Raw genomic sequence first — 12516 nt, 5'->3', positions numbered from 1 at the left:
TCCTGCTCACAGTGTTCTGCTAAACCTACAAGTTAGTGGGGTGCGTCCTGATCACAGTGTTCAGCTAAACCTACAAGTTAGTGGGGTGCGTCCACCTCACAGTGTTCAGCTAAACCTACAAGCTAGTGGGGTGCGTCCTGCTCACAGTGTTCAGCTAGATCCGTTCCTGTTATCTTCTTACTGACAGGCAGGCTTGTCTTGTTACAGTATTTTAAAGAAAATTGCTGGTGTTCTTTTGATCCTATTAGTACCACAGTCAGGCAGCTAGACTATTTACAGTTAGTGCAGTGCGTCCTGCTCACAGTGTTCTGCTAAACCTACAAGTTAGTGGGGTGCGTCCTGCTCACAGTGTTCAGCTAAACCTACAAGTTAGTGGGGTGCGTCCACCTCACAGTGTTCAGCTAAACCTACAAGCTAGTGGGGTGCGTCCTGCTCACAGTGTTCAGCTAGATCCGTTCCTGTTATCTTCTTACTGACAGGCAGGCTTGTCTTGTTACAGTATTTTAAAGAAAATTACTGATGTTCTTTTGATCCTATTAGTACCACAGTCAGACAGCTAGACTATTTACAGTTAGTGCAGTGCGTCCTGCTCACAGTGTTCTGCTAAACCTACAAGTTAGTGGGGTGCATCCTGCTCACAGTGTTCAGCTAAACCTACAAGTTAGTGGGGTGCATCCACCTCACAGTGTTCAGCTAAACCTACAAGCTAGTGGGGTGCGTCCTGCTCACAGTGTTCAGCTAGATCCGTTTCTGTTATCTTCTTACTGACAGGCAGGCTTGTCTTGTTACAGTAAATACAGCTACCTGAAGAAAATTGCTGGTGTTCTTTTGATCCTATTAGTACCACAGTCAGGCAGCTAGACTATTTACAGTTAGTGCAGTGCATCCTGCTCACAGTGTTCTGCTAAACCTACAAGTTAGTGGGGTGCGTCCACCTCACAGTGTTCAGCTAAAGCTACCTGTAGAAGGTTGGTGGTGTTCTCATACTACAGGCAGGCAGTTGATTTTGCTAGCTGCAGTATCAGTACATATATATATATATATATATATATATATCCCAGCTTAGTGCAGCTACAGGCCATTAGTATGTCTGGAAGGCCAAGAAGGAGAGGCAGACAGTCACAAGCCAATAAGAGAGGGCAAGCAGGCTCTGTGTCTAGTGCTGGTCGTGGAGACGGTGCATCCTCATCAGCACGTGGCCATGGGACACGCTTGGCCTTTTTTTCGGCAGCTGGCCATGTTGAGCCGCAACATGCGGAAGACTTGGTCGAGTGGATGACCAAGCCGTCCTCATCCTCCTCATCCTCTCTCACGCATGCCCAGGGTACTTTGTCTGGCAAAGCAGCGGCCTCTTCCCTCGGCTCAATGTCATCAGTGACTCCTTCCCTAGCCCCACCATGTCCTCCTGAGGAGTCCCTCGAACTGTTTGACCACAGTGTTGGGTACATGCTCCAGGAGGATGCCCAACGTTTGGAAGGCTCTGATGATGATACTGAGCTCGATGAAGGCAGTAACACGAGCACGGACAGAGGGGGTGCCCAAGAAGGACAGCAATCTGGCAGTCATGCTCCCCCTGCTGCAGCATACTGCCAGGTTTGCTCCAGTGATGAGGAGGGAGGGGATGATGAGGTCACTGACTCAACGTGGGTGCCTGATAGGAGAGAGGAGGAGGAGGAGGAGGAGGAGGCGGCACATCACCAACGAGGCAGGATGCCCTCCAGGGGCCAGCCTAAGGGCAGCACATTGACTGCATCACACCCCAAAGCTCCACATGTGCAGGGCGCTGCAGTCTCTGCGCGTTATTCAAAAAGTTCTTTGGTGTGGGCCTTTTTTGAGACGAGTGCATCAGATCGCACCGCTGCTATTTGCAACATATGTCTCAAGCGTATCTCGCGTGGCCAAAACATCTCCCGCTTGGGTACCACATGCTTGACCAGACATATGTTGACCTGCCATGCAGTTCGTTGGCAAGCGTATCTAAAAGACCCACACCAAAGAACAAAGAGGACCTCTGCTTGCTCCTCATCAGCTGAGATTTCCAACCCCACTAGACCTTCAGTCCTCTCTGAGACCTGCACTGAGAGGAATGAAGGTGTAGAATTAGGTGTGTCACAGCCACGTACTTGTGGGCAATCTGATTTTGGTACACCGACGTCAGATTGTACCAGGCAAATTTCCCTGCCCCAGCTGCTGCACCGCCGAAAGAAGTTTGCTCCCAGCCATCCACATGCCCAACGGTTGAATGCTAGCTTGGCAAAATTGCTAGCCCTTCAACTGCTGCCTTTTCAGTTGGTAGACTCTGCCCCCTTCCGTGAGTTTGTGGAATGTGCGGTTCCTCAGTGGCAGGTACCCAAACGCCACTTTTTCTCACGGAAGGCGATTCCGGCTCTCTACCAGCATGTGGAAGGCAATGTCCATGCCTCACCAGACAGGGCAGTCAGCGGTAAGGTGCATATTACCGCTGACTCATGGTCCAGCAGGCATGGACAGGGACGTTACCTAAGTTTCACGGCGCATTGGGTGACTCTGCTGGCAGCTGGGAAGGATGCAGGACAAGGTGCAGTAGTGTTGGAGGTTGTTCCACCACCACGCCTCCAAAATGCTAATGATTGTGACACACCTCTCTCCTCCACCCCCTCCTCTTCTTCTTCCTCCATGGCCTCTTCCTCGGAACCAGCGGTGCTCCGTAGTCGTTCAAGGGGCTACGCAAGTACGCAGGCCAAAAGATGCCATGCGGTGCTTGAGCTGGTGTGCTTGGGGGACAGGAGCCACACTGGGGCAGAGGTTCTGTCAGCTCTGCAGGGGCAGGTTCAGAGGTGGTTGAAGCCACGCCAACTTAAGGCAGGAATGGTGGTTTGCGACAATGGCACCAACCTCCTCTCTGCCCTCCGACAGGGACAAATGACCCATGTGCCCTGTTTGGCTCACGTCCTTAACTTGGTGGTGCAGCGGTTCTTGGGCAGGTACCCGGGCTTACAAGATGTCCTGAGGCAGGCCAGGAAAGTCTGTGTGCATTTCCGCCGGTCATATAATGCCAGTGCTCGGCTGACGGACCTCCAAAAGGAGTTTAACCTGCCCAAGAACCGCCTAATCTGTGACATGCCCACCAGGTGGAACTCAACGTTGGCCATGCTGCAGCGGCTGCACACGCAGCAGAGGGCCATCAATGAGTACCTGTGCGACTATGGCACCAGGACAGGGTCAGGGGAGCTTGGTTTTTTTTCCCCACGCCAGTGAGCCATGATCAGGGATGCATGCACTGTCCTGTCACCATTTGAGGAGGCCACGAGGATGGTGAGCAGTGACAGTGCATGCATCAGTGACACTGTCCCCCTTGTCCACCTGTTGGAGCACACGCTGCGTGGAATAATGGACAGGGCACTTGAGGCAGAACAGAGGCAGGAAGAGGAGGACTTCCTTAGCTCTCAAGGCCCCCTTTATCCAGACAGTGTTCCTGCGTGCCCGCCGATCACACAGGAAGAGGACGAAGAGGAAGAGGAGGAGGAGGAGGAAGATTGTGTCAGTATGGAGGTGGAGCCTGGCACTCAGCATCAGCAGCAGTCTTTAAGGGATCAGTCCCAAGAAACACATGGACTTGTACGTGGCTGGGAGGAGGTGGCTGCGGACCATGTCGTCCTTAGTGACCCAGAGGACCCCGGACCGAATGCCTCAGCAAACCTACGCTGCATGGCCTCCCTGATCCTACAAAGCCTGCGTAAGGATCCTCGTATTCGTGGTATCAAGGAGAAGGACCAATACTGGCTGGCAACCCTCCTTGATCCACGTTACAAGGGTAAGGTTGCGGACCTTATCTTGCCATCGCAGAGGGAGCAGAGGATGAAACATCTTCGGGAGGCCTTGCAGAAAGGTCTGTGCAACGCGTTCCCAGAGACTGGGAGGTTACAAACTCCTGTTTCTGGACAACGTGTTGCTGAGGCTTCGGTCAGTCAAAGAAGGAGCGGTGGAGAAGGTGGCCGTCTGACCGATGCGTTCAGACAATTTTTTGGTCCGCAGCCCCAAGGTATGATCGGTTCCAGCAACCATCGCCAGCGTCTGTTTTACATGGTGCAGGAATACCTAGGGGCAAGATCAGACTTGGACACCTTTCCCACCGAAAATCCTCTGGGTTACTGGGTCTTGAGGATGGATCACTGGCCAGAGCTTGCACAGTATGCAATTGAGCTACTGGCCTGTCCTGCATCCAGCGTTCTTTCGGAACGCACATTCAGTGCTGCTGGAGGCGTGGTAACCGATCACAGGGTGCGTTTGTCCACTGACTCGGTCGATCGACTGACCTTCATAAAAATGAATGAGTCTTGGATCACCACCAGCTACCAAGCACCTGATGCTGATGTAACCGAATAATTTTTTTTGAAATCTCAGATCCCTTCAAAGACTGCCTATGCTGATGCTGAGTGACTATCCCTGAGTAATTATCCTCTTCCTCCTCAATCATCACGCTGATAGCTTGTAAGAACATTTTTGGTTCTGGGTGCCAAAACCAGTGCCTAAGGCACAATTTTTCAGCCCCTGTTTAACAGGGGCGTGTAATTACGATTTTTGATGTAATACTTTGCAGCAGGGCTCGTTCCTGCATTCCAACTAGAGTGTCTGTGAGGGGTTGCAGTGTTGTGGCACCAGCACCAGTGCCTAAGGCCCAATTTTTCAGCCCTTGTTTAACAGGGGCGTGTAATTACAATTTTTGATGCAATACTTTGCAGCAGGGCTCGTTCCTGCATTCCAACTAGAGTGTCTGTGAGGGGTTGCATTGTTGTGGCACCAGCACCAGTGCCTAAGGCCTAATTTTTCAGCTCCTGTTCAACAGGGGCATGTAATTACAATTCTTGATCTAATATTTCACAGCAGAGCCCTGTGAGGGCTTACAGTGTTGTGGCCACAGCAACACCTAAGGCCCAAATTTCTGCTGAGTATATAGGGCAGGACCCTACTTTCAAACAACTAACTTACAAACAACTCCTACTTGCAAACGGAAGGAGACAACAGGAAGTGAGAATAAATCTACCCCTAGGAAGGGAAATTCTCTCCTGTAAGAGTTAATATGGAAAAACATTTCTCCTTTCCACTGATGCTTTCCAATCCATTGGGACAAAAAGTGAGGTGAAATCTTCTGAAGAGGAGGAAAGACAGCAAAACAAATGTCACAGGGGTGATAACCCTTCCCTATGTTTTCCAAAAAGCTTAAAAAAGATTTTTTGGCTGGAGCTAAACACGTTAAAAATGTACCCGTTCAAAATTACAAAGAGATTCTACTTAACAACAAACCTACAGCCTGTATACTGCTGTTCAGAGTATATAGGGCCTGGTGGCCCCACACCTTTCCTTATTTTAATTTGGGTGCGGGGTTCCCCTTAATATCCATACAAGACCCAAAGGGCCTGGTAATGGACTGGGGGGTACCCATGCCGTTTGTCTCACTGATTTTCATCCATATTGCCAGGACCCGACATTACATTAAACCCGCAAGCAGTTTTAAATGAGATTTTTTCCTTTAAAAATGACATTTGGTGCAGGGACTGTTCTAAACACGGGAAACACGCGTCACTTTACAGGCATACTATAGACACCCCTCAGGTACGATATTTAAAGGAATATTTAACTTTTTTTTTTTTTACTTTAAGCATCATTAAAATCACTGCTCCCGAAAAAACGGCCGTTTTTAAAAGTTTTTTTTGCATTGATACATGTCCCCTGGGGTAGGACCCGGGTCCCCAAACCCTTTTTAGGACAATACCATGCAAATTAGCCTTTAAAATGAGCACTTTTGATTTCGAACGTTCGAGTCCCATAGACGTCAATGGGGTTCTAACGTTCGTGCGAACTTTCGGTCCGTTCGCAGGTTCTGGTGCGAACCGAACTGGGGGGTGTTCGGCTCATCCCTACCCATGAGGAGAGATAGGCCCAGAAAGGTCTTAAATTCGGAAACTGTAATAGGTTTCCAATCTCTGGCAAGGATCAACTGGGGATTAGCGGTGATGAATTGACCAGTATACAAATTGATTTGGTCCACAATAAATCTATAGAGATCTTCGGTGAAAAACAGCGAATAAAAATCAAGTGATGTAAAATCAACTCTTTCCACCTGAATTCCGGGTTGGCCAGTGATTGGGGGAAGTACGGTTACTGCAGAAGTGGTGGGTTTCCAAATAGGATAGACAAATGCAGCGGGAAGGGCACTATGGGCTCGAAGGGCCTGTCTTTGTCTTCTTGGTGGCTGTGGGACACTACTTGTGCTAGCCACCGTACCTGCTTGAACTGCACTTATGAGACTCGCCACGTCACCATGGGATACTGCTGGTTTGTGCAGGACCAGGGTGTACTAGGTCACTGGTGCTTGCCAGTTCACCAGAAGAATGAGCGGAACTAGTACTGGCTCTCTGCTTCATACAAGAACCCTGCGGTTGTTGCACCTCAACAACAGAAGAACAAGGTCATTCTACGCCTGACCTTAGCAGGGACCACTACTCTACTACATCGTCAGAGCTATCTGTAAGCGTGCCGCTGCTCTCAACTGGTTCGTATACTGAGCCTAAATCTGATAATGAGGCGGCTTCCACTTCGCTCTCATCTGTCATGCACAGCAACATGTAGGATTCTTCACTGGTGTACCTCTGTTTGGACAATTTGGCCTCTAAATTTATAGGTACAACTAGTGCGACTCACAGGCAAAACAGCACCTGATTGTCAGAGCCTGCTTCAGTCGCTACCAAAAAACTGTTAGCGTTCCCATTGATCAGGCCTGACTCTGCAAACGCTGCAGTTATGTGTGCTGTGTTTTGTAAGTGACAGGGATCGATTGATACTCCACTTGGGTGAGCTAGGCTGGGCTGGGCAGAGGGGCTAAACGCAGGTGCTGGCAGGTATCTGGGCTTATCCTGCTAACACCGCATTTTTGGGAGCACTAAACTATTGGGGACATTAATATAGATCTGATAAGATCAAAGCTATTGATCAGTTCAGACACTATACTAGTAAGGGAGGTGTATGGGAGGTGCGTGTGTGTTAGTGCTATTGGCACTAATGTGACGCTGTCTGAGATTGACGCTGACCCTAACTGATGCTAAAACCTAACCAATGTCACCCGGCAGGTGATCAGGGGGCTAAACCTTTGCTAGGTAACATATGGCGGGTGCCCTTACGCTATAAAAAACGAACTTACCAGCATCACCCGTGACACTAATACGGCGATCACTGGTGACAGGGGGTGAAAAGGTTAACTGGGGGTGATAAAGGGGTTAAAACTTTTATTCAGTAATATATATAGACATGTGCATTTGTTTTTGTCCGTATCCATTTTCATCCGAATTTCTAATAATTAATTATAATTTCTAATAATTATTTATAATTATTACTAGTTAAACAACATTACAATTCTATTATAGCTTGTGGGCGGAGCATTCGACCAGAAATGTACGATCGTGGCGTCGTACAGTTTAGCTGCTTTGTCTAATCCAGGGTACCCTGACGCTATAAAAGACTGACGGTGAAACTAACCAACTAACTAGGGTCACCCGTGACACTAATACGGCAATGAAAAAAAAGATCTGTACACTATATTAGTGACACCATGATAGGGAGTGAAAGGGTTTACTAAGGGGCCATCATGGGGTTAAACCTTTATTAAGGGGGTTTAGAGGGTACCCTAGACCTACCTGGGCCTACCACTAGCTGCCCTGATGCTGATAAGTGACACCAGTACAGTGATCAGTGAAAAATCGGAAAACTGCACTAGGTGACACTGTGACAGGGAGTGAAGGGGTTAACTGGGGGGGGGGGGCGATTGGGGGATGATCAGGGGTGAAAAGTGTACCTATGTGTACTGTGTCAGTGTAGCTTTGGTGCAACTCACATTTGGATGTCCTCTCTCCTCTCTCTGGAACCGAAAAGGATTCCACGAGAGGAGGGGACATCACTTCCCCTGCCTGTGTTTACATTACACAGGCAGAGAAAAATCTCCCATTCATCAGAACTGATCACCAGGTCCAGGCCAGAAATTATTGGCCTGGAGACTGATTGGTTCTGAAGCAAATCCAATCGCCGTGGGTGCGCCGGGTGTGCTTACGCGCCTCCTAGGCGACCAGGAGAGCCAGCCTGCCGCTGTATAACGACGGTGGCTGGTCGGCTACTGGTTAAAAATGTCCAATGTGCATGAGGTCTAAAACAAAATGGCACTATACCCTTTTTTTGCCTCACCACTAATACAACTACATAAACACTGAAAAATTATGAATATAAAATGCTATCTGAATAACTGAGAGACTGAGCTATATGTTTTCTCTGGTCAAATCTTCTGGTTCTTTTCTGTTCACTCAGCACAGAGAAGAATCTGAAATATGCTAATGCTTTTTAAGAACCTGATAATGCTTTCTACTATAACAGACCAAAAGGAGGAATGAATTAAAATAATGTTTGGAATATTATTCAGTGCTATATTTCTGATAATTCTTAAAAATCTCAACCATTTTATATCAAATGTTTGTAGGAAAAACGAAGTGTAACTTATTGTGTAAAGATTAGGGGTTGCATGGCTATGAAGTTATGTAATGCCTGAATTACAGCTTCATGGAACGTGAACTCAAGGCACGTGGCTAAATACCTAAATGCAATACAAGGCATATAATATAGGGAAGCTGTTATACGTGCCAAAGGAAGATTTATATTTTTGTTTAATCCATTCCTGAGGTTTACAGTTCTGCAACACAGCACAGCCCAGTCTGGCAGAGCAGAAGACCTGATTTTACTCCTCTGTAGTTCAGTAACATACACAGGTCCTGTTTCTCCCGCAGCCTTTGACTGGACATTAATGGAACAATTAGCAGACTGATGATCTCATCTGTCACCCTACTCTCTCCTCCTATCAGCATGTCCCTTGTTAGCACATGATCATTGCAGCAAAACTGATTGACTGTTTGTGCTGCTTCTCCTTCCCCCAGCCTAACCCCTGCTGTACAAGGACTGTGAGTGGCTGATCCCAAGTAAAATTCAGGTACTGCACACACTGCTTGCATTTGAAAAAAATAAATTTAATAATGCATTAATTAATGCAGAGCTGCATGAACTTGTGTCTTTTATATTTGCTTGATATTCAGCTTTAAATCTCCACAAAAATCGATTTTACAAATACCATTGCTGTGGCACCAAAAACTTTGCTGTGGCTCCAAAATCATAGTATATAGCATACTATGATTCACTCTGTTGGTATCATAACACCATAGCAGGGTGTGTGCAGTCTTAAAGTGGCTGGTTAGGGGTATAGCCAGAACCAAATTATTCTGTTAAATGTCAAAAAAACAATAATATCACATTAAGGAAAGTTTCTATAAATGTCCCTACATTAAAAACAATTGGATTACACCAGGATTAGGGTAATGTAAATTATCAACACATTTTTCAGATTTTCTAAAATGGATAGTAAATCTTTATAAACTAACTGTACTGGTGGCACAAAGCCAACCCTGTTGCATAAAGCTTCCCCCTTTCTCAGCAAGTGATTTAAAATTGATATTGTTTTAACCAGACTGGATAAGATTTGATAGAAAGAACAATAGGTCTGTCTGTGAAGCTGTGTTACATAAAAATGCCAATAAAAGATGGTGTGTGTGTGTATTTAAAGTTTAGCTTTAACATTTTTAAAGCTTATTCATCAAGCTAAAATATGAAGTTCATTAACCAAAGGCAGCTATTCAAATTTCCTTGGTATTTTACTTTAGTAATCTATATATAAATGAAGGAACACTAGTGTCGTTTAAATGCTACAAAGAATTTAACAGAATATGTAAAAAGGAAATCAAGGATGCAAAAATTCATTATGAACGACAGATCGCAAAAAATAGTAGGACAAACCCCCAAAAATTCTACAAATATATTAATAGTAAAAAGGTCAGGTCTGAGCATGTAGGCCCTTTACAAAATAATCTAGAGTGGGTGACTGGGGACAAGGAGAAGGCTAATTTATTAAATACTTTCTTCAGCTCTGTGTATACAAAAGAGCATGGGGAAGCTCATGTCCATAATGGGGGTGGTATTGACACAGCCCCCAATGATCCACAATGGCTCAAAAGGGATATGGTCCAGAAATATTTAGACAGAATAAAGGTGGATAAAGCACCTGGACCTGATGGCATCCACCCACGGATCCTAAAAGAATTGAGCTCTGTAATTTCAAAGCCATTGTATCTAATTTTTAGGGACTCATTAATGATGGGAATAGTACCACTGGATTGGCGCAGGGCGAACGTGGTGCCTATATTTAAAAAGGGATCAAAATCTTTACCAAGTAACTATAGACCTGTTAGTTTAACTTCTATAGTCGGGAAGATACTGGAGCGTTTAATAAAAGACCACATAGATGAGTTCTTCCTGGAAAAAAACATTTTAAGCAACAGACAGCATGGGTTTATGAAGAGGTAAGTAACACCTTGGACAGAGGGGTAGCTGTGGTTAGTCTTTAATATCTTTATAAATGATATTGGGTCTGGGATCAAAAGTAACATTTCTGTCTTTGCAGATGACACCAAGCTATGCAGTGGAATAACGTCCTTACAGGATGTCTCCAATTTACAAGCTGACCTCAATGCTCTGTCTAATTGGGCGACTATGTGGCAGATGAGGTTTAAGGTTGAGAAATGTAAAGTTATGCACTTGGGGGCTAAGAATATGCATGCATCATACATGCTAGGGGGAGTACAACTGGGGGAATCCGTAGTGGAGAAGGATCTGGGGGTTTTGGTAGATCATAAGCTCAATAATAGCATGCAATGCCAAGCTGCGGTTTCCAAAGCGAGCAAAGTCCTTTCTTGTATTAAGAGAGGTATGGACTCCAGAGAGAGAGATATCATTTTGCCCCTGTTCAAATCATTAGTAAGACCTCATCTGGAATATGCAGTTCAGTTTTGGGCACCAGTTCTCAAAAAGGATATCGGGGAACTGGAGAAAGTGCAGAGAAGGGCAACCAAACTGATAAGAGGCATGGAGGAGCTCAGCTATGAGGAAAGATTAGAGGAACTGAATTTGTTCACTCTTGAGAAGAGGAGAATAAGGGGGGATATGATCAACATGTTCAAATATATAAGGGGTCCATATAGTGAACTTGGTGTTGAGTTATTCACTTTACGGTCAACACAGAGGACAAGGGGGCACTCTTTATGACTGGAGGAAAAGAGATTTCATCTCCAAATACGGAAAGGTTTCTTCACAGTAAGAGCTGTGAAAATGTGGAATAGACTCCCTCCAGAGGTGGTTCTGGCCAGCTCAGTAGATTGCTTTAAGAAAGGCCTGGATACTTTCCTAAATGTACATAATATAACTGGGTACTGACATTTATAGGTAAAGTTGATCCAGGGAAAATCCGGTTGCCTCTTGGGGGATCAGGAAGGAATTTTTTCCCCTGCTGTAGCAAATTGGAGCATGCTCTGCTGGGGTTTTTTGCCTTCCTCTGGATCAACTGTTGGTATAGTATTGGGTATATTGGATTGTACGATATTTTTTTTTTTTTTTTATGGTTGAACTGGATGGACTTGTGTCTTTTTTCAACCTGACTAACTATGTAACTAACTATGTAACTATGTAATCCAAAATCTGATAGGTGGCTGTGGCTTATTGCATGGTCATTAAGGATAAGCAGATTTGCCGATTTCATCCTCTTAAATTTCATCAAGTAAGCTGCTTAATGCAGAACCATGTTGGAAATGGGCCCTCATAGCTATCAACATAATGTGCAAGTATGCACAGCATATTTGTACATTATGGGAGACTTACCTTCCAAAACTCCCTTCTCTGTTGGTGCAATGTCTGTGCTTCCTCTTGTCATTCTGCCACTTTTGCTATCATCTTCTCTTAATCTTCTTCTTGGTCTGGAGTCTTAGGCCATCTTTATTGGCCAGCCAATAATGATGTAACTACTATGGAATATATGCACACAGGACATGCCAAGATTAAGCACTGAGTTGCCTATGTGCGTTTTAGTGTACATTTCGAAAAAAAAAGAAGTTTTGGCTGGAAGGAGGAAACATTTATAGCAGAAGGGTCAAGCAAAACTTGCTTAACCACTTCAGCCCCGGAAGAATTTACCCCCTTCCTGAATAGGCCATTTTTTGCGATACTGCATTGTGTTGCTTTAACTGACAATTGCACGGTCGTGCGACATTGTACCCAAACAAAATTTATGTCCTTTTTTCCCCACAAATAGAGCTTTCTTTTTTTGGTATTTGATCACCTCTGCGGTTTTTATTTTTTGCGCTATAAACAAAAAAAAAATGACAATTTTGAAAAGAACACGATATTTTGTACTTTTTTTTCTATAATAAATATCCAAAAAAAAACAAAAACAAATTTCTTCATCAGTTTAGGCCAATATGTATTCTTCTACATATTTTTGGTAAAAATAATTGCAATAAGCCTATATTGATTGGTTTGCGCAAAAGTTATAACTTCTACAAAATAGGGGATAGATTTATGGAACTTTTACTATTATTTTTTTTTTTTTTACTTGTAATGGCG

Source organism: Aquarana catesbeiana, linkage group LG07 (assembly GCF_042186555.1).
Source record: "Aquarana catesbeiana isolate 2022-GZ linkage group LG07, ASM4218655v1, whole genome shotgun sequence".
In the NCBI taxonomy this organism is placed as follows: domain Eukaryota; kingdom Metazoa; phylum Chordata; class Amphibia; order Anura; family Ranidae; genus Aquarana; species Aquarana catesbeiana.
Note: the sequence above shows the minus strand (reverse complement) of the source record.